General features: G+C 43.1%; 1 long non-coding RNA gene across 1 annotated transcript; it reads left to right on the top strand.

Annotated features, from left to right (window-relative positions):
* The first annotated feature begins 479 nt into the window (after positions 1-479).
* LOC139356729 (uncharacterized) lies at positions 480-22,386 on the top strand. Its single transcript, XR_011609087.1, has 3 exons — positions 480-801; positions 19,256-19,396; positions 22,134-22,386. It is a non-coding gene; the product is annotated as an uncharacterized lncRNA (long non-coding RNA).
* The last annotated feature ends 536 nt before the right edge of the window (positions 22,387-22,922 follow it).

Raw genomic sequence — 22,922 nt, 5'->3', positions numbered from 1 at the left:
TAGAAATAATAACAAGCTCTGTCTTGAGAAGTTTCATAGAGAAGATGTTTCTAAAGGGGCCTTAAACAAAGGACAAAAGAAACATATAAATATAACGGAGGCTGAAAATGAAATATATTGACTCACATCAGTAAACTAGCAAAAGGGAAACACAGTATACTTCAGAATAAAGCATATAACCAGGAATAAAGAAGGGTATTTAAAATGACAGAAAGGTCAATTCTTTGAGAAGCTATACCTAAGCCCAAGTGTGTATGTACTTACTAAAAGAGCATTAAAACCTGATAGACCTGAATGAAGAAACAGATAAATCCACAATCATAATAGCGATTTCAACATCCTTTTTAATCGTTGATAGAACAAGAGGTGATGATAGCTTTAAAAACTACTACAGAACACCAAAGGCTGTGAGTATTCCAACTACCAAACAGTAGTGGAGCTTTCATTCCCAGCAATGGGCTGGTGATCCAGTTCCAAAATGCTTTTTAGAGTCTGTTTCCTAGCACTGTTCTCAATATTTACTATCTTAAGTGAGGTTCCTCAGGAAGCAGAGTCAGATAGAGATCGGTGTTCCCCAGAGACCCATCCCTGGAACATCACCTGTAAAGGCAGTGAGAGAGGTAGGGTGGGGCAGACAGAGACAGTGCCGAGCATCACTCCACCGCGATGGAGCTGTGACAGAGGCCTCTGCTGGTCCCACATGGAGCTGCAATGACTCTTCAGAGTTGTCTCAAACTGAGGCAGTGGGACTGGGCCTTTTCTCTGTCACATCACCCAGGCATTGGAGAGGAACTGCTTCAAGTAAGAGTGTTATCTTAAGCAAGACAGGTCCCTTCAGCTGAGGGCAATTCTTAAAGGGGACTTTGCTACGAGCTGGCAGGGAACTGCCTCAGTTCTGAGGGGGACGTGGCCAGCACATCACAGCAGTCACTACAGAAAGATCTGAAGTTTAGTTTTATTATGTTTGAAATGCCTATTAAACACCTAACTAGAAATGTTAAGTAGCCAATTGAGTATAAGAACTTGGAGCTCAAGAGAAAGGGCTGGGCTAGAGACAAATGTGTAGTCAACAATATTTGGGTGACACTCTTAAAACCTTAAGTCTAGGTGACATCACCAAGGGAATTCAAAGAAAAGCAGTTCAAAACCTGAACGCTGGAGCACTTCAAAGTTAAGAGTGAAGGAAGAGTAGGAGCCACCTAAGGTAAATGCGAAGGAGGAGCCAGTGAGGCAGGAAGAAAGCTGAGAGTATGGTGACCAGGAAGCCAAGTACACAAAGTGTTTCCAGAAAAGAGGAACAATCAATGATGTCAAATGTGGCAGACAGGTCAAGGGAGATGAGGACTGAGACTTGACTATTGGATTTAAACATGTGAAAGTCACTGGCCATCTTGACAAGAACAGTTTTGGTAGAGCAGTGGGGGTGCAAGCCTAACTGGAGTGAGTTTACAAGAGAATGAAAAGAGAGGAATGGAAAGCATTAAAAATAAATAAGCTACCGGGTGTGGTGGCTCACGCCTGTAATCCCAGCGCTTTGGGAGGCTTAGGCGGACGGATCACCTGAGGTCAGGAGTTGGAGACCAACCTGGCCAACATGGTGAAGCCCCATCTCTACTAAAAATATTTTTTAAAAAAATTAGCCGGGCTTGGTGGCAGGCGCCTGTAATCCCAGCTACTCGAGAGGCTGAGGCAGGAGAATCACTTGAACCCAGGAGGTGGAGGTTGCAGTGAGCAGAGATGGCGCCACTGCACTCCAGCCTGGCGACAGAGCAAGACTCCGTCTAAAAAAAAAAAAAGAATGAATAAGCTTATTGTGGCATTTGCTCTAAAGGGAAGCAAATAAATGTGATGTAGCCGGAAGGGGAATGAGGTTAGAAAGGAAGTTTTACAAAGATAGGATAAATAACAGATGAAAATAATTAGTCAAAAGAAACAAACTGATAATGTGGGAGAAAGGGGATAATGCTATAGTGACGGCCTTGAGTGGAGGATAGTGTGTGAGATGGAGCATACTTGGAAGGGTTGGTGTAGTTAGGGGCATAGACACCAGGTAGGAAGGCAGAACATATGGCAGTTAGTAGTAGTTGTGCAAGTTCTTTTGATTGTTTCTCTTCAATGTTGGAAGCACTAGGATCAGCTGAAAGTGAGGATGGGGAGGTGTTGGAGATTTGAAGAGAGAATAGAGTATACAATCATCTTGGAGAGTGAGAAAGTAAATGGAAGAGAGATATAGTATGATAGGCAGCATTAGGCCCACTTGAGGTTTGTGGTCATTAATTTAAAATGGGAGTGATAAGCATGACTGTGTTTCTCCACTGCAGCTATTCACTGAAAAACGGGGATATCAGTGCTTTTCTCCATGGGGTTGTTGGAGGATGAGAGGATTAAACATCTTAGTATAGGTAACATGCCTGGCACATGATATCACTTAATGAGTGTTAATTATTATCCTGTAGAGTATATTGTTATCTTGTGTACATATCCCTATTTTGATCACAAATAAGTGGACTCATAGAACTAAAGGTTAAAAATCATCCAGTCCAACCACTTACTTGATAACCTGAATTTCATCTGCATCCCCATTCGGCCTTTGTCTGAGCTGCTTAGGGTAGGGCACATATTCTGTTCCAAAGCAGTCACTTCATCTTTCGACATCTCTAATAACTGGAATGGTCTTCCTTCTATTATAGTGAAATTGGCCCTGTGGTAATTTTCGCCAAAACTTACCCACTGGGCCACAATGAAGAAATCATCCTTGTCTATGGGTCTATCTCTCCTACAAACGGTCCTCTTCATGTTTGACTGTAGAGCAGACAGCATTCTATGCAGCCAGTCTCAGCCCTTTCAATGCACCCTCCAACCTTTCCTTCCTTATCAGTATCATTTGCATTTGCAAAATTTAAAAAAAAAAAGTCTATTTTTCAATACTTTCACCCCCTGGAGCCACATTCTCGTTAAACTGTCTGACTTTGTTACCTTGCTTGTTTCTGCAGAGAAAGGTGGATAATCTGCTTTTTTTCTAGTCCAGAACAATTTTCCTTTACTGTGTTTTGTAGAACGCTATAAGATTCTAATGATTGTTTCATTTAAACATGGTTTAACAAAGGCAAATAATTTTGAAAAACTGTAGTCAAAATTGCACAGTTTTCTCATGTTGAAATAGCTAACATGTACTATCAATTCCCAAAAAGGTAGCTGTAGTGCATTTCCTAAATGTATTTGTTAACAAAAGCATTTTGATGTTGTTGCTGCTCATTTCCTGGAACTAGCATTCCACAGAATAATCTTTGGGACACGCTCATTCAGAAAAACATCTCCTAAACTAACACATGACATATAAAATGTTGGCTTATATTACATTTATTATAAAGTTATATCAATATGCACAATCATAAAACTAGGTGTTAATGCCACTCCTTATGCTTATAGTTTTTATATAAGCAACTATAAAACCAAATCAATTCATAAAATAAATATAAGTAAAACAAATGAACTTCAAATTGATCAATTACGTTAATGTGATGTGTAATATTGCTTTGTTTAAACAAAATCACCAATGCAGAGTTTATTGATAATGACATAACGTATTATTATTAACTTGGTTTTTTATTTTGTACATGATAAACTTGCATTTGAATCAACAATATGATTGCTGATCATTTCAGTTTTTTGAAAAGAAACTCATAACCACAGATTTATTTTTGGATAGATCAATTTAAGGATTCACTTCCAAATAAAATAGTATAATTTTAAAAAACTTTTTAACAAAAACAATACTTGTTGCATATTTATTTTCTTCTATTGAACTGTAGCAAGTTGGTATGAACAAAGAATACAAGTAAAACATTTAAAATATTAATACCATATGAATGTACTCACTATATGCATAGATTCTTTCTTTCTCTTTCTTTTCTTTCTTTCTCTCTCTCTCTCTCTCTCTCTCTCTCTCTCTTTCTTTCTTTCTTTTCTTTCTTTCTGATGGAGTCTAGCTCTGTTGCCTGGGCTGGAGTGCAGTGGAGCAATCTCAGCTCACTGCAACCTCTACCTCCCAGGTTCAATCGATTCTCCTGCCTCAGCCTCTTGAGTAGCTGGGATTACAGGTGCTGGCCACCACGCCCAGCTAATTTTTGCATTTTTACTAGAGACGGGGTTTCACCGTGTTGGCCAGAGTGGTCTCGAACTCCTGACCTCGTGATCCACCTGCCTCGGCCTCCCAAAGTGCTGGGATTACAAGTGTGAGTCATCGCACCCGGCCGGATTCTTTCAAGTCTGACATTTCTATTCTTCTGTCACGTGGTCATGATGGCAGTTCTCCCAGCGCTTTTACTTTCTTGACCTAGTGCAAAACCTTCATTCACAGGACACTCTAGGATATTATTTAGCCTTCGCTTGGCAGAAATATGATCATAGATGCAAACTCAGGCACTAAAACTGGGTGACCATAGTCAGTTTTTAAGATAATTATCTACAACCCAGAATATTTTTACATTATTCCCAGAAATTACTATAAAAGTGGAACCAACAATGGGAAAATAGAGACGAGGAGCTGCTGAAATGTCCATAACGATCTTTGTAGACAGAGCGGATTGGCATCCTCTCTTTTTTTGCACAGGGATGAAGAGAAACAGCTCAGCCAAAGTCTCCAACCCTCCCTTCTATAGTTTTCTACCCACCAACCTGCCCAAAACAAACAGGAAAGAAAACTGTCAGGTATATTTTTACATTGCTCACACCAATGTGTTTCTTCCATTTGAATCTGTAAGGCTTTTAAATCTATTATTGTAGAAGAAAAGCTTTTCCTCTCCTTCAAGGGAATTCAAGTTCAGACTCCCGGGACTGGTAAAGGATTCTGGATTTGGGGCAGGAGAAGATACATAGGGTGATTTTTCTCCTTAGAATTTAAGCTATAGTTAGGGATAAAATCTAAGCTAATGCTAATCTAATCTGAACTCTAACCTGCATTTGCAGGTGTAGGGAGTGTGATCTGCCACGTGACACCCCAAGTTACTTTTTCACAGTGCCCTGTCCCCTGTACCAGAGTTGGCTCCAGCCTGGCTCTTTCTCCCTGCTTGTCTCTCCTCTTTCCTCTAGGGGCCCCCTAAGTCCTCCTCTTCTTCTCACCCTTCACCCTTCCTGCCCACGGAGGAAGAAATTCCTCTAGGACCACGTTTCTGCGGAACTGGGAAGTGGTGGGCTGGCATGAAAAAGAAATGAAAGGAACCTCATCTCAAGAGAAGCTCAACTCCTAAGAAATAACATGCTTGGTTTTTTGTCTTCCAACTCTCGGATGATAACAAACATACTAGGACGGTGAAGATTACAAAACACAGAACATGGTCTCCAGGTCCACACTGATGATTTTTAATGATAAAAAAATGGCGGGCAACTCTGGTCCAGCTAAATGGGAATATGTCTTAATGGTTTTCTCTGGAAAGTAACCTCTTTCATTTACCTGCATTTCCTAATCTGAATATCTCTAAGGGGTCAATATTCCACTGAAGTCAGGCATGGAAGAATTCTTGTCTCTTCTTGAAGAAAAAAGAAGGAAAGATAAATAAAACTGCACTCTGGGACTAAGAGCATGCAACTCAGATAATTCATACAAGGCATGCTCCAAATTCCTTTCTGTATAGCAGTGTCCACAGTTTTTTCTTCTCATTTTTACTTTTTAATTTCTTAACTTTTTTCTCAGTTGTTCAACAAACATTTATTAAGCCCCTTTCATGTGATGGGCTCTCTCCTAAGTGTTTCAGGATTTCAAGATGAAAAAGATTGGTCCCTGTCTTCAAAGGACTTTCAGTCTAGAGGAAGCCACAGACAGTAAACTATAAATAGCCAAGTTAACAAATAATTTGCAATACATAATCATTCCTTAACTTGTTCGGAGCTTGTATGCCCATTTTTATTTCTGTTATTTTTTATTTTCTATTATAATCTCCGCAGAGCAAGGCTCACCCTGGCCTGCTCAGATTCTGCAGACCTTGCCTACAATCTTTCAGAGAAGGGCATTCAGCATAGCTGCTTTTCATAATGAAGATATGGAGCTTTATATAATGACAACTGATCCATCTATAGATTGCAAGCTGTTTGTGCAGGGCCTGTGTCTAATTGTCCATTTTGTATAGCAGCTAATCCACTGGGAAAATGCCTTAAGTGTTTAAAAAAAAAAAAAGTGTAGCAATACTCCCCTGCTGCCACCTGGTGCTTTATTTACACTAAGTGACACTCAGAATTGTAGGTAAGGCAGCTTAAAATCATTTATCACACTCAACTATAAAATGAAATCCCAGCCCCTCAACACACACGCAAGCACATACGAATACATACTGATCACACATACATACACTCCTTCATTCCCTCCATCTCTGCTAGCCCAGAGCAGACATTTCTTCATGTTTTGAAGATATGCTACCATGATAGCCAGAATTGAATCTTGAGAACTATGTTCAGTTAAGACTAGAGAATAGAACTAAGACAGTGTAACTGAAAAAAATTTCTGCTAGGCCGGGTGCGGTGGCTCATGCCTATAATCCCAGCACTTTGGGAGGTCAAAGCAGGTGGATCACCTGAGGTCAGGAGTTCGAGACCAGCCTGGCCAACATGGTGAAATCCCATCTCTACTAAAAATACAAAACATTAGCCGAGCATGGTGGCATGCACCTGTAATCCTAACTACTCGGGAGGCTGAGGCACGAGACTCCCTTGAACCCGGGAGGCGGAGGTTGCAGTGAGCCAAGATCCCACCACTGCACTACAGCCTTGGAGACAGAGTGAGACCCTCTAAAAAACAAAACAAAACAACAAAAGAACATGTAACTTTCTTCTTTCTTCCGGATGACAAAATTGTGTGCTATAATGATGAGCCTAACTGTGTAAAGAGTTAATGAAGCAGGCCGGGCTCATCAGCCGTCAGTTCATTCATCATGAAATATTTTTGAAGACCTACGGCGTGACAGGCATAATTCAAAGCTCTGGAGAATCAGTGGTGAACAAGAGGAATACCTTCTATGCTCAAAAGGAAGCTATATTCTAGTGTGGAGAGTGCTGTTAAGCTCCTAAACACATTTTTAAAAATCAGGCAGGAGTAAGGGTTAAAAAATAGGTAAAATATGGGGCTGTGACTCAGGCCCTGCTTCTGTTAATGGAGGCAGGGATGGTCCCTCAGAGGAGGTCACATTTGGGACTTGAGGCAGTATTGATCATGAGGAAGACAACTGTGTTAAAATCTAAAGGAAGAGCATTTCAGGAAAAAAAAAAAAAGACAGCACAGGCCCCAAGAGGAGAAAGACTTTGGTGTCTTCAGGGACAGAGGGAAGGCCTGGGTGGCCAGAGCAATGTGAGATGAAGGAGGGGTGGGTGGAGAAAGACTGACTGGTGAGGCTGGGAGGGTTGGAGCGGGAGTGCCTCGAGACTAGGGATTTGATTTGGTTCTGTAAGCAAAGGCAAAACCACTAGAGGGATTTCAGTAAGGGGACAACACAATCTGTGCTGCTCTTCTGAATAATCATTCTGGAGGATGAATTCCAGGGGGAAGAGTAGAAGTCCAAGACCAGTTAGGAGGCTATGGCTGGCTGGGCGCGGTGGCTCACGCCTGTAATCCTAACACTTTGGGAGGCTGAGGCAGGCAGTTCCCAAGGTCAGGAGTTCGAGACCAGCCTGGACAACATGGTGAAACCCCGTCTCTACTAAAAATACAAAAATTCGCCGGGTGTGGTGGCACATGCCTGTAATCCCAGCTACTCGGGAGGCTGAGGCAGGCGAATCGCTTGAACCCGGGAGGTAGAGGTTGCAGTGAGCCAAGATCACGCCACTGTACTCTAACCTGGGTGACAGAATTGGACTCAGTCTCAAAAAAAAAAAAAAAAAAAAAGAGGCTAGGGCTGTCATGTCATCCAGGTGGAGAGAGGAGAGAGGGTAGTTACAGTAGCAGATAGTAGAGATGGAAGAAATTGTCAGCTTTGAGATATATTTTATAGGTAGAGTGAAGGGGTTTTTGGAAGACCTAGACATGGGGATATAACTGAAAGAAGAAAAGTAAATAGGGCTCCGAGAGCAACTAGGTAGACAGTGGTACCATTCACTAAGGTGGGAAAGGCCAGGGTGGGGGAATATATCTAGGAGGAGTGGGGAATAAATAGTTCTATTTTGGCCATGTTAGGTTTGAAATATCTGTTAGATTTCCAAATGGAGTAGACAGGTAGATACTAACTCTGGATCTCAGGGAAGAGGCCCAGGTCATATGTGTAAGAATTGTCAGCATGTAGGTGGCTCCTAAGGCCATCCTTGTTCACCTTACTCTGCCTTAGCTCTAGATAATATATTTTCCTAACACCTCTGTCCCAACTTCCCTGAAAGGCATGTTCCCATCAGCAAAAATCTCAAAGACTGAATGGAATGGTAAAAATCTGCCATTCTAAAGAACCAGCTCCATGCACATGCATAAGACAGATTTGCAAGGCCTCTTCCATCAAACCCCTCATTTATCCATGATGAGTTTGGGGTGCAGAGAGGTGAGAGACCCAGTGGTGTCAATGCATAGCATTACCAGGGCTTAAACCTGATGTGTTGGTCCACAGCACAGCATCCCTTCAGCAATCCTGTTGCTGCCAGGATGGCCTGATTATATTAGGGCTGTAGAATATGAACAAAGTCAGGTATGTGCACATCCCATGACTAAATTTAAAATTACAATTTTAATCTATGGGGAGGGCTCATTCTTTATCATTCAAGGGTGAGTGAGAGTCCCAGGCATGGTATAGAACAAACAGCATGCAAAGTTTTAAAAATAATAATCCTTCTGAGGACCAATGAGCTCAAGTCTATCTCCAAGGCTCCTCTGAGCCCCGCTTATCTTTAATTCATGGTTAGTGACTGTGAACAGGCATTGAGGCCCCAGGTGCCCTGGCAGTCTGCATCAACCCTTTGTGAATAACTGCCACAGAAAGGTTAGGTACCACTTGGTTCCTGCAAAGCACCACTAGAGGGCTGCAGACACTAGCAGTGGCTGGTACAGGCGGCCACTGAAACCGAATTTGAGAACCGTGCCATCGCCTAGTGGTCCAACCCTCCCTGTAGGCTGGGGAAATTAGAGCCTCAGAAATATTAAGTGGCTACCCCAAGGCCTCCTGGCTGGTTAGTGGCAAAGTCACAATTCCACCACAGTTCCTCTGATGCAAAATTCAGTGTGATATAATGGAAGTCTATGGGTTTTAGAGCCAAGAATCCCATTTTGCAGTGTCTTATCTTGGGTGCTCAGTGAAATTTCCTAACTTCTCTGAACTTCAGCGTCTTGATCTGTTTTATGGGTGATGAGTGCTTCTGCTGTACCGTGTGTTCTGCTGGTACGTTGCCATAGTTGAGGGGCCTGGCACTTAGTGAACACTCAGCCAATGCTGTGGCCTTCACCTCTTTCTGCTGAGGCCAGGTTCTTCTCTGAGATCGCTCAACCTCATGAAGCAACTTTCAGGAATGAATCCAGATGATGCAGTCTGGTTACAATACTTTGCTGCATGTTGGAGTACACACAAAGAGAACTATGTCTTGCTTTAACAGACACAACAAACACAACCATAGGAGGGGTGTGTGTGTGTGTGTGTATGTGTGTGTGTGTGTGTGTGTATATATATGTGTGTGTATATATATATATATAGCTTTAGTTGAACAAGGAAGCATGGGAAGGAAAGGGGCTTCCTTGCTCTGTCCTAGGGTTTAGATTCCCAGCATGTCCTTTCACGCACCCCCTTTCAATGGATGTTTGTTGAGTGCCCATTGGGTGACCTGGGCATTTGGGGAGGACACACATGAATCCTACCCTCAGCAAGAAACACAATTTCATGCCAGGCATTTCCCTGTAACTGTATCTTACCTCATGGATTCCCACGATAGTCAGGCTAGTGATTAAGTCCTTAAGGATTCATCAATAATCCCTCATGATTTTAGAGATGAGAAGACTGAGTCCCTGAAAAAGTTAGATAACTTGTCCAAGGTCTTTCAGAAAACAGGGAGAAAGAAGCTCTGGAGTATAAGCCCAGCTCTGCCTGAGCTTTCACAGCACTGCCTGAGCCCTCTTTCCGGAGGGGTAAGGACTGAGGATGTGGGAAGTGTCGCAATAAGAAGGCTGCTGGGAATTCTGAGCAGCGGCCCCGAACTGAGGGGATCCAAGATGGCTTCAGGGGAAGCTCATATTGGCCTGGGGAGGTGGGAAGAAGAAATTCCTGCCACAACTGTATATGTTAATCTGATGCATCGAAACATGGTGTGTTTGATGGATGAAGAAGAACACACACACACGGTTAGGGCTGGTTGAATTCCATAAAAGAATTCTTCCTGAAAGGAAGTACGGTCAAAAGCTGAAGTGAAAAAATCTAAAGTTAGAGTTGTAACACCAGTATACCTCACTACCAGCTTGCCCAGAAAATTAATTTCATGTTGCATTGTTCTATTTAAAAACTCTGGCTGAAATGTCTTCACAAGGTAAACAACGGGAAAGGGTCCAGGAACTTCCTAAAGCATTTAACACAGCCAAAGGCTGACCTGACCTAATTGGTGGGAAGTAGGAGGGAGGCCAGGGAATCCCAGCTCCCTTCCGCCTACCCAAGGCCTGGCTGACTGCCACTTAAAAATACTAGCCCAGTGGCCACGTGCGGCAGCTGCAGGGCCGCCCCCTCCTGGGCCCTTGAGGTGCTGCCCACCAGCAAGTTAGTCATTGTGAGCATCTTCTGAACATGAACATCCAGATGCTCTTCCAAAGCAGTTCTAGAAATAGCCAGGCACCTGAGTAAAGCCTGACACAGGAAACATCTTTCCATCCAGTACCAAGCACGCTCCTCCAGGGGAAGCGGAGAGGAAGTCATAATTAGAATCATTCATTCATCCAACAGAACTGAGCCTCCAGCAAAGAGCCAAATGTAATTTTTGACTCTGACTGCACATTGGAATCACCTGGGAACTTTTAAAAATACCAATGCCGCAGCTCCACCCTAAAACAATTAAGTAAGAATATCTGGGAGTGAAGCCCAGGCCTTTGTATTTTTTAAAAGCTCTCTGGATGATTCTTACGTGGTTGAGAACTACTGCATTAAATATTATATACAACAAAAAAACAGAGTCACGACCAGGCCTCAAGGAGCTCACAGTTTCACAGAGCCATACAGTTTGCAATATGTTTCTTCCCGCCGGTGACCTTGGTTGATCGTCACAACCAGTCTGGAAGGGTGTAGTTGTTGCCTGTTTTGCAGATGAGGCAGCTGAGGCTCAGAGAGAGTATACAGTTGCCCAATATTGCACAGCAGGTAGGCAGCAAGTGAGCACAAGAACCAGGTTTTCTAATTCCATGACTCCTGCTCTCACATCACAGGGTAACACATAGAGGAATCGGACTGAGGAGACGCTCAAAGCACTTCATAATTACAGCATGGCAAGAGTCAAGAGCCAAAGGAATAAATCGAGGAGAGTCTTAGGTGGACCTACCTGCCCTAACTAATGTCCACCAACCAGCTGATGTCCATTAGTGTTCCTAAAACTGTGCCTGCATTGATCAACTGCTTGCTCAACTCTTCTCATTAAGAATTTTCTAGGCAACAGAACCTTGTGGATAGAATTTTAAGCAGATACTTAAAATATCACCTTGCCAGGCTCAACAACTGGCCTTCGGATATGCTAACAACCCCTAAGAAAAATACAATTTATTGCATAAATTCTTAGACTGTGAACAGTAAGTACTTAGTACAGTATGTCAACTGATTTGTTGGCCATTAATTAATGGTCAGTAGGTGTTAGAGGGAGAGCCCATGCTAGTAAAAAGAAAAAGGGAAACAGGTGCAGCATATGGCTAAGCAGTGGGCCAGAACTCAGAGGCTTTGAAATCTAATTCCCTTCTGGGTGGTTGTTTAGCCTTATGTAAATCCTTCCCTCTTTAGATTACATATACAGTTTTGCCTACCCCGAAGCGGGCTGTACATTCCCATGGCCTCAGAGATATTTAGTCTGGTTTCCCAAGTGCTGGTCCTTTGGGAAGCAGGAATTACTCTTCTCAAACAGATTTTCTACCCCTGCCCTTTCCCCTTCGGCAACTGTGATCTGGCTCTCCTCTGTCTGCTCTCCTAACCCCTTTTCTTCCTCACTCCTGGTGTTTGTTAAAGGGCTGTTTCCCTGTTCGCCACTTGGGAATCACCAATAAAATGCAGCCCTCCCACTCTGCAGATGAAGAGACTGACATCCAAAGAGAGACCCTGGCCAAAGCCACATAGACAGTGACAGAGCTAGGACCAGCCCAGTCGCCTGGTCCCACCCCTGTACTCTGTACTCTGTCAGGACAGAAACAACCAGGACCATAAAGCATTTGCGAGTGTAGGTTCCATTCCCAGTGCTAACTAGAGCAACTCACAGTCACTGAACTCAGCTTAGTGGCCTCTGGGCATGGGTCCAACCTTGGGCAAAATCACAATGAAAGGAAATGTAGTCTGATAACCCCTTGCCTCTTTCAGATCAAGAAGAAAGTACTTAGATGGGTTACTAATGTATGTTACTAACACCTCAGTATACGCAAAATCCATATCTGTTTTTTAAAAGGGGATCCACTGGGAGAAGAACCCAAATAAGTAACTCTCTGATAACAGCATTTATGCTCTGTGATATCTGGATTCAGCTGACCTTCTTGGTTCCTTCCATAATAGTAGTAAGTAATAATAATAATAACTTACCTACCATTTACGGAGCACCCAATATATTCCAGGGGCTGTGAAACAGGCTTTATGTATCATTTAATGCTCATGTGAAGCAGGTCTTACTTTCTCCTTACATAGTTGAGGAAAGTGAAACTCAGAATGGGTAATAACATGCTCATGTTCCCACAGTTTATAAGCACCTGAGCCAGGGTCAAGTCTGGGTCTTTGTACCACATACATAAACCCCTCCTCAGAAGGCCTCAGTTCTAAACAAACATCCAGAAATTTTGGACATGGCAGAGGCCATACATAGATCCAAGGATGCACAAGAGAGAGAAATATCAGTCCTCAAAGGCTGAGCACTCTGCAGTCACCTTTGAACTGGTTGCCCATCCAACCCCTGGACCATTCATCTTACCCTTAGTCAAGAAGTCAGTGAGGCTGGGCGCAGTGGCTCATGCCTGTAATCCCAGCACTTTGGGAGGCCAAGGTGGGCAGATCCCAAGGCCAGGAGATTGAGACCATCCTGGAGGCTGTGAGGGAAGCATGCAGCTTGAGCACTGTCTGGCCCAACACTGGAGGGGAGCCTGATGGCTGTGACATTCGTCAACTGGTTAATTTCAGAAAGGCATCCATTTGCACCAGTTGCTTAAAAACCTCTTGGCCCTCAGGAGACATTCAACCAATCACAAAGCAAGGCAGGGAGTATTTCTGGTAACCACATTCAATTGGGTGTCTGTCTGCTGCTTGATTGGTTGTATAATTTCAGGAAAGCAAAGGACAGTGGATAACAGAGTTAAAATGAATGATCTTATTTCTTTTAAATTATTATTTTTATATTTATGACTCACATTTGTCCTTAATGCACAAGTGCCCTATTAACCTATCATGATGATGATGGTCATGATGAAAATGACTGCTGTTGCTCTTTACATGGTGAGAGATGCTTGGCTGTTTCTGACAAATTCTCCCCAGGTGGCTGCATCTTGTGTGTGTGTTTGGAGGAAGGGGAGAGGGAAAGTCACCACAGGTCCAGGGTCTCCTCCTGAACTCAGTCAGTTCAAGTTCAAGTCTCAAGTGAGAAATGTCTTATAAAAATGATTGGTAAACCAGAAGGCAAACACATTCACATAGACAAGGAGAGATTTCCCACCAGTTCCCAGAGTTGGTGTTGAGGAATGGGGCACTTCCTCCTAGTTGTCAGTTCCCCTCATGAGAGCAAACGCTCTACGATTACAGATTTGAAATAAAGAGCATGGGATGTTCTTAAGAAGCCATTTCTCCTCGTTGGGGTGAAGATGAATGAAGAGAAAAGCAGTATGATTATTTCAATCAATGCATAAAATGGATATGACAAAATACTGCTCCCTCTTATGATAAAAACTCACAGCACACCAGGAATACAAGGGAATGTCGTCACTCTGATAATAAGTATCCACAAACAAAACTAATCATATTAAGTGGAAAAATACTGAACGTTATCATTTCTATTCAACATTGTACTGGCCTGTGCCATATAGGGTTAATGTCAGAAAAATAATTAAAACGTATGGCAATTGGAAAAGAAAAAATAAAATAGTAATTATTTGCAGTGACATGATTGTGTATGATGACCCTTCACAGCCTCACTCTATAGTTAATTCTTATCGGGACCTCTCAATGTGGCAAACACTGGACAACAATGATCTCACTTGGTCCTGCACTGGTTATCTCTTTCATTTTACTGGTGGTGAAGGAGAAGCCTAGAGAGGGCAGTGCCCTCATTCAACTCCAGGTCTGTCTACCTACAAAGCTGAAGCTCTCAATTGCCCCCTTTGTCCCATCTCTGTAGGTTTAGAGCTACTTAAAGAGTTAGCACTGTGTGTCTATACTCAAAGTACCTCCTCCCTCTGTAATATTGAGCACTTCTGACTAATTTTTGCTTACTCGTTCCTTTTATAGTCTCTTTGTAATCCACCAGTCTGGCTGCATTTGAGAGTTTATATGCTTGTTTTAAACTCAATGGTTTATTAAAGTTAAGAATGAAGACTCAGTCCAGAAAAATAAAATATATATATTCATACACACACACACACACACACACACACACACATATGCAATAGTAGAAAGAAGTTGGGGATTATGGTAAAAGGGCAGGTAGGTAGGAGAGGGCAGAACATAAATCTGAAGAGGCTACATTCACTCATTCAACAACAAATAAGTGTGGAACATTTACTGTGTGCCAGCTACTGAATGCTTAGAACTGAATAAAAAGATGAGGTCTCAGTCTTAGCGCCATCTTCTTGGAAACCTCTGTGCCATGACAGCCCAGTGGAGGAAGAAGTGAATGTGCAGGCTGAAGCGCAAAAGAAAGATGAGGCAAAAGTTCAGGTAAATCACTAGTCTGTGCACCAGTGGAGGCCACGGGAGTAGAAACATGGAATGGCAGAGGCCGGAAATGCTGGTACAAGTTGTTGAAATGCAAGCTACTGTTTAGAGCTTCTCTCAATGGATCTAGAACTTCGTCGCCATCTGATCACCAAGACTACCTCTGAGACTCACCTTGCTCATAACAAAAACTGTCCATGTTGGTCCTCTGCCCCAGACCTGTAACATCCTGGACTATTTCTGTGTTCACTTGTGGCTGAGTGCAACAACCATACAATAAATCACCTCTTTTTCTGTCTTAGCTGAAAAATTAACAAAAAACTAAAAAATAAAAAGATGAACAGGACTAGGCTATACCCTCAAGCTTCCTGCGGTGTAATAGGGGTAAGAGTGGGAAATAGTTATGATCGAATGGGTATTTTGGAAGCAAAGGAAAATGCATGACCTGACTCTGCCAAAGTCCCTACATAGGGAAGCAGGGCTAGGAAGATTTCATTTGCCTTTAAAAATTATATATAATATCTTATATTAGCTCATTAATGGCATCATAAGATGAAAAAAAGTTCATTTTTTAAAGTCCATGTCTAGGACAAAAAGTCTTAACACAAATATTTAGAAATCGGCTTATAAATGAATAATGAAATATGTTGAGGTGGAATAAAATATAATAATAAACTAACTGTATTCGTCTGTTTTCACACTGCTGTAAAGAATACCACCTGAGCCCAGGTAATTTATAAAGAAAGGAGGTTTAATTGACTCAGAGTTCCACATGGCTGGGGAAGCCTTGGCAAACTTACTATCATGGCAGAAGGTGAAGGAGAGGCAGGCACCTTCCTCACAAGGCGGCAGGAGGGAGAAGAGAAGGGGAAACCGCCTTTTATAAAACCATCAGGTTTTATGAGAATTAACTCGCTATCACAAGAACAGCATGGGGGAAACCAACTCCATGATCCAATCGCCTCCCACTAGGTCCCTCCCTCTGCACCTGGGGATTATAATTCAGATTACAATCCAAGATGAGATTGGGGTGGGGACACAGAGTCAAGCCATATCACTAACATTTATCAATTCAGGCACCAATCTAAGTTCTTTACATGTATTTACTCATTTAAACCTCACTAGAATCCTAAGGGATAAATATCAATACTATTCCCATTTTACAAACTAAAAATTGACTCACAGATTGCTACACACGGCCAAATAACACTTATTATCTATTATGTAACTGATCCTAAAATGAGGTAGCAAGGAGTAGAGGAAAGAGAACAAACTTTAATTAGAACAAGGCTCTGCCACAGTTAGCTCTGTTGATTTGGGTTTTTATGGGTAAAGTGAGTGGGCTGGTAGATAACTTCTGAGGCTCTTTCAATTTCAAGCCTTGAAAATCCTTCTTAACTTTATGTTCTATGGGAATAAGGTAAGGAAGGACAAGAGATGAGCAAAGGTGAGAAGCAGACTGAAGCCACCAGGGCTTTGGAAAGTGTCGCTGGAACTGCAGCAGAGTTAGTACACAATAGAACCGATGCCCAGTAGGTGGTGAGGAAATAGATGTTGAACAAAATGAATGTATGAAGGGAATGACTAGTGAAGGAAAAATAAAATCTTCAGACATGGAGAAAGATTGACGCCATATAATATAGCAGAAAAGAATGTAAGCACACTGTGTTTATAATGGAACCCCCAGTGGGACTGCAGAGGAGGAAGCATGACAAACCTGTGGTTTCATGGCAGGGTTGTCAGGAGCATGAGTTCTGGCATCAGACTACTTCGAGTTCAAGTCCAGACTCTGCCGCTCTTCACTGTGGCCTTGGGCAAGTCACTCAACTTCTCTGTGCCTTGTTTCCCTTATGTATAATTCAGGAATACTATTAGCACTTTCATCATAGAGTTGCTGAAAGATAAATTGAGATAATATACATATAGCCCTGGCACATGGTGAGAGCACTATTAATTTAGGCATTGTTATTAATTCTGAATTGGTATGAGTGAGACAGACAAGTAGGAAATATTGGTTGCACCAGTATTGGTATCTTCTCATCATATCCAGCCTGATTTCTCCTTGAAAGAAGTTGTGGCAGGGGCAAAAGGATGATGTAAACGTTTGGTTAATGAGATCACTTATAAACATGGAAGGAAATAAGACCAGGCATTGTGGAGGGAGGGGGTTGAGGCATTATATGGATTGATGCATAAAGGGCTCCTAAAAAAGTCAGTGAGGCCGGGCGCAGTGGCACATGCCTGTAATCCCAGCACTTTGGGCGGCCAAGGTGAGCAGATCACGAGGTCAGGAGATTGAGACCATCCTGGCCAACATGGTGAAACCCTGTCTCTACTAAAAATACAAAAATTAACTGGGCGAGGTGGCACATGCCTGCAATCACAGCTACTCAGGAGACTGAGGCAAGAGAATCTCTTGAACCAGAGTCGGAGGTTGAAGTGAACCGAGATTGCACCACTGCAATACAGCCTGGTGACAGAGCAAGACTCCATCTCAAAAAAAACAAAAACAAAAACAAAAAACAAACAAACAAAAACAGCGAACTAGAGCTCTCCGTCTCCTCCAAGGGCAGGTCCAGAAGAAATGAGCTTGCTTCCAAACAGGGGGGAAGACTGTCCTAATAAGAAATTAAGAATAGAGTTCTAAAGGAGGAAGAAAGGTGCCTATTTCCTACTTTGTGGAGCTTTATAATGTAAATAGAAACATGTTTTGGACCTTTACATACATTCTTATCCTACTGAAATAAGGACTTAACTAAGGCGAAGGGTGAGTTGGAATGAATTGATATTCCAAGCCTCAGGTCTAACAACCTAGTATTGTTGGCATTCTTTTTTTTTTTTTTTTTTTTTGAGATAGAGTCTTACTCTATTGCCCAGGCTGAAGTGCAGTGGCGCGATCTCAGCCCACTGCAAGCTCCACCTCCCGGGTTCACACTATTCTGCCACAGCCTCCCAACTAGCTGGGACTACAAGCGTCCGCCACCACACCCAGCTAATTTTTTGTATTTTTTAGTAGAGACAGGGTTTCACTGTTAGCCAGGATGGTCTCGATCTCCCGACCTCGTGATCTGCCCGCCTCAGCCTCCCAAAGTGTACAGGCGCGAGCCACCGTGCCCTGCCACATTGTTGGCATTCTTGCCATAGCTTTGGTTCTACTTTGTCAAATTCAGCCCCCACTTACCGAGCACCTACTGTGTGCCAAGCACCCTCCAAGGCTTCACACTTGTTTTATATTCTAGACCTCCTAGTTGGCCTTTCTGAAGCACCATAATTGTCTACATGGGCATGCAACCCCCATTCAACCTTAATTCGTCTGCTCTTCTCCAGCAGCTGATTTCTGACTCACAAACTCATACTCAAGTCAGCCATAACGCTGACGTACTTCCCTAGTGTGTGCGCTGAAGGATGGGTTGGAGGAGGCGACAGTGACACTGGTTCAGACATTAAAAGCCTCCTTAGGGTCTGGGCCTCCACCCTCGCACCTAGCGACCGGGGCCACAGAGATCATTAGCACAGTGCACTGATTTCCTTCTATTCCTCGGGTGCTGAGAAATGGAGGTAAATTAAAGAGAAGACTCGTATAAATAGGCCCCTTTAACAAGTGATCATATTCACACCCAGGAACCACAATAACAAATCAGAACAACAGAGAAACATAGCGCGCTAATGAGACCGGAAGGCTGTTTCAGTGTCTGGGCTCTGCTCGCTTGTGTTTTGAAAGGGCGAAGCAACTCAGTTGCAGGAATGTCCTGGGGGAGAAAATTCCACCAGGACGGACTATTATCAAGTTGTCACGGAGGAGGTGGGAAAAGGCTGCCAAAGACAGTCTGATTCGTAGACTGCTCTCAGAAGGAATCAGTGTTGGTTCTGATCAGAGCTCATCCTCTTTCATGCTGCCTGATTTTTTGAGAAATAATGCCCAGGGTAACACTGCGTCATTGCAAACTCACCAGCCAGCCCCAGTCAGAGCTAGAGACCCAGCAGGGGAGAGCAAATGTAATCTGACCCTACCACCTGCTGGCTGGCTGGCTGGAGGGCTGGCTGGAGGGCGGGTAGGGAAGGCAGGCCATGTTTGAGAATCTTTGTTGAGGCTTTGCTTCATCCTCCTCCCTCCCCCATCCTCCCACAGAATTGCTTATTCCTCTGGCAAAACCCTGATTCTCAGCGCCAAGCTTCTCCATGCATAAAATAAGGATGATAACATTTGTTTTCCACTTTTCCAGTGTCTTGTGAGACGTCATCGGCTAATATTTATAAAGCATCTCAAACTTCCTCAGTGAAAGGTGACAATCTGTAAGCACCTTGAACTGCCATTGACAAGTGACATTTATTGAGCCTGGACTTCGGATCAGACCGTGTACCAGGTAATTTATATACATGTTATTCCATTCAGGCCTGGTACAACAGTCTGGCAAAGTAGATGTTGCTATTCCTGTCTGGCAAAGAAAAGGAAACCCAGAAATGTCAAGTAACCTTGCCTAAATGCACACAGGTAAAGAGTCACGATTGAGTCTGATTCAGATTTCCCAATACGTGGCTCAGCCTCTCTCTTACACTTTGCTTTGAATCTTCTTGGATTGTCTGTTCATCTATCCAATGAGCCACTATGTGCCAGGCATTCTTTCCCTATCTTTCATCATCTACCCTTTTCTATGTCTCTGTGTTTACCTATCTGTTTCTATGCGTCTTTCTCCAATTTTTGTCTCTGATACACACACACACACACCCTGAGCCAGGTGGAGACCAGTGTTCTCATCCTATAGCCCAGTTACGGGTCACCCAGCTTTTCTGGGCCTACGCCACAAGACTTATTACCCTCCCCTAGCAGGGGCAGCCCCATCTCTTGGCACAACTCCCAGGGGCCCCCATACCTGGCGCTGCTGAGGGGCCCAGTTCATCTACCTGAAACTGAGTGAGCTTTCCTTGGCAAATTCTGAAGAAGTTTTTTCATTCATTGTTTGCTACAATTCATTTGACAATAAATCATATATTGCTTTGTGGCAGCTCTTCCATTGTTGCCTTAAACAACTGTTCAGCACTTAAATTTTTTTCATGTTTATGTCTTGTTCCTGGAAGCAAGAGTCGTGTCTTATGTCTCTGTTTCATCTGCAGTCCCCACATGCTTGACACGTGAGAGGCATTCAAGAAACATTTGTTGATTTTATATTCAGCTTCCTCCCCTTCCTGGGAATGGGTCTGCCTAATTACCCTTCCTGACAAATTCTGTGCTTTGCTATATATTTCTATCTCCCCATACCCCATCCTTTCTTTCTATTTTTAATTTTCTCATTCCTTCCTCTCCTCAGTTAACTAAGCAGAAGTCATGGAGTTATGTGTATTTGTTAAATTATCTTCCTTGGGTCCTGTAGGTGGAAAGAAAACCAGATTTGGAGTCTGACAATCTGAGTTTGAGTCACTATGTGACAACGGAGTTTACTGGCTGTATGACCTCAGCCTAACTACTGAACTCTTCTGAAAATCCATTTCTCCCACAATTATTATCTCCAGGTCTTCCTCATCTCAGACCATGCTCCTAAAAGCCTTGCAAAGGTCATCAATGTCCTACCTACAGCCAAATCCAATAGACTATTTTCAGCCTTTCTGTTTTGGCCTCAGCACATTTGTCTTTGTTTATTTATGTATTTATTTTTTGCAGAGACAAGGTCTCACTTTGTTGCGCAGGCTGGTCTTGAATTCCTGGGCTCAAATAATCCGCCCATCTCAGTCTCCCAAAGTGCTGAGATTACAGGCATGAGCCACTTCACCTGGCCCATTTGTCCTTATTGACCAGTTTTCCCTTGTCTCAACACTCTTCCCCCATGCCATCGCCTTCATCTCATGTTCTTCTGACTTCTCTAGTTGCTGCTTTTTTTCATTGTTATCATTCTTCTTACTAAAACATGAGCTAACCTTAACTGATGCTTACTATGTGACAGAATTGCGATGAACTTTCTAAGTACTGCTCCACAAGGTAGGTGCTATTATTGCCCTTGTTAGAGATGAAAAGACCATGGCTCAGAGAGGTGACCTAACTTGCCCAGAGACATATGGCCAGAACATATTCTCTCAACAGAACAACATGCTTCTTCAACTCCTTTATGGGTTCTCCTTCTCTTCTTTTTACTTTTGAAGTTCCTTGGAGCTCTATCCTGGGCCTGTTTCTCCTCTGTCTACTCTCCCTGGCAATCTCAGCTACTTCTTTGTCTTTAATAACCAGCCACCTGGCAATAGTTCCATATTGCCATCTTCAGCCCATGCTCCTCTCCTGAGATCCAGATCTTTGTCTTCAACTACTTACTGGACAGTGACATGATGTTTCCAACATGACATGTCTTAAACTGCATTAGTCATCTCTCCCTCAAAACCTGCTTTTCCTCTCAGGCTTCCTACCTCAGTAAACTCACACAAGCCATCCACCAACTGCCCAAGTGAGAAAGCTCAATGTCGTCTTCTTTACCTCTCATTCATCCTTCTTAACATGGCTTCCAAGACCCTTCAAGACTTGGTTCCTTCCTCTTTCCAGTTTCATTTCTTCTGATTCATCCCTGACATTCTTCATCCAGCTGTGATCACCGCAGTGTGATTCCTAGAGTAAGGCAAATTCACTTGCTTGCTTTCTCTGACTTTCTCTGATCTTCTCATGTCTGGGTCTTCAATAAATTGTACCTCTAGCTGTAACATGCTTGCATCCCCTGCCCCTCACCTAGCTCATCTTTACTTACTATTCAGTCTCATCTTAAATGTCATGTCTTTTGAAAATACTTGCCTACACCATCTTAGGTCTTCCTGCTGGCTGTGCCCAGCTACCCTTACGTACCAAAACATAATCCCGTCACATGGCAATTACTTTTCAACTGTTGATACAGTCTTGTCCGTTGTAGTATCTCGAGTATCCAGCACAATGCCTTGTGCATAAAAGGCTCTCAAAATATGATGAACAAATGAATGAATTATAGTTAGCTAAAACTACTTCTCAGTATTATTAGGTAACTGTGGAAATTACGAGATAATATGTGTGATTATACCTTGTAAACTGTAAAATTCTAGAAGACACTCCATAATGATAAAATTATGCGTGGTTGATCTCCCACACTTTTCCAGATTCCTCATCCTCTTTCTGGACCCACTATCTCCTCAACAGCCAAGAGATCTTGATGTATCAAAGTCCCATCAGGGGACTCCAGCTGAGATTTGCCCCAGGTTCTCTCACTTTGAGGCTCCTTTCTGATCCAGGAGCTACTTAGGTAAGTTGTCTTCCATATCATCCATCAGTTCCAGGCTGAACTTGGCTCAATCAGCAGCTACTGCCAAAACCACTCTTCCATACCTATACCTCTGCTCTGGTCGAATCCAATTTGGTTCTTTAAGCTGATTCTCCCCACTCACTTTACCCTCTAATCTGCCAAGACACTTAGTGACTACCTTTGCACTAAGGATTAGCCTCTTGCCCTACCACCCCAATGGACCCTCTTGCTTTCACTTGCTACAGAAACTTTACGAGAGATGGACATCCTAGCCTACAGTTCTCCTGGCCATAGAGAAGCTGATTTGGAGAAGATTAAGATGTTGATACGTTTTTAAAGCAAATCCTCAATGAGTCGACTACTGAGTGAGGGAGGTTGACATGGGTATGAGAAAAGGGAGACAAGGAGAAACAAGGAGTATCTATGGAGCTACAAGATTTGTTGTGGGAGGAGGAGCATGAATTCGATCCTCCCTAGTGATGCACTGTTCTCTCAGTGACAGCCCATCTCTCCAAAAGCAGGGTAACTTCTCTGGCTGGCTCCCAGAGAATGGGTGTCCCATTCTCAACCAGCATCACCTAAGACACACTTGGAAATAGGGTTGCTTATCCAGAACCATCCCTGAGTTTAGAGGCCCAAATCGGGG

This window comes from Macaca nemestrina, chromosome 1 (assembly GCF_043159975.1).
Source record: "Macaca nemestrina isolate mMacNem1 chromosome 1, mMacNem.hap1, whole genome shotgun sequence".
Classification (NCBI taxonomy): Eukaryota; Metazoa; Chordata; class Mammalia; order Primates; family Cercopithecidae; genus Macaca; species Macaca nemestrina.
This window is presented reverse-complemented; position numbering and strand designations above follow the sequence as displayed.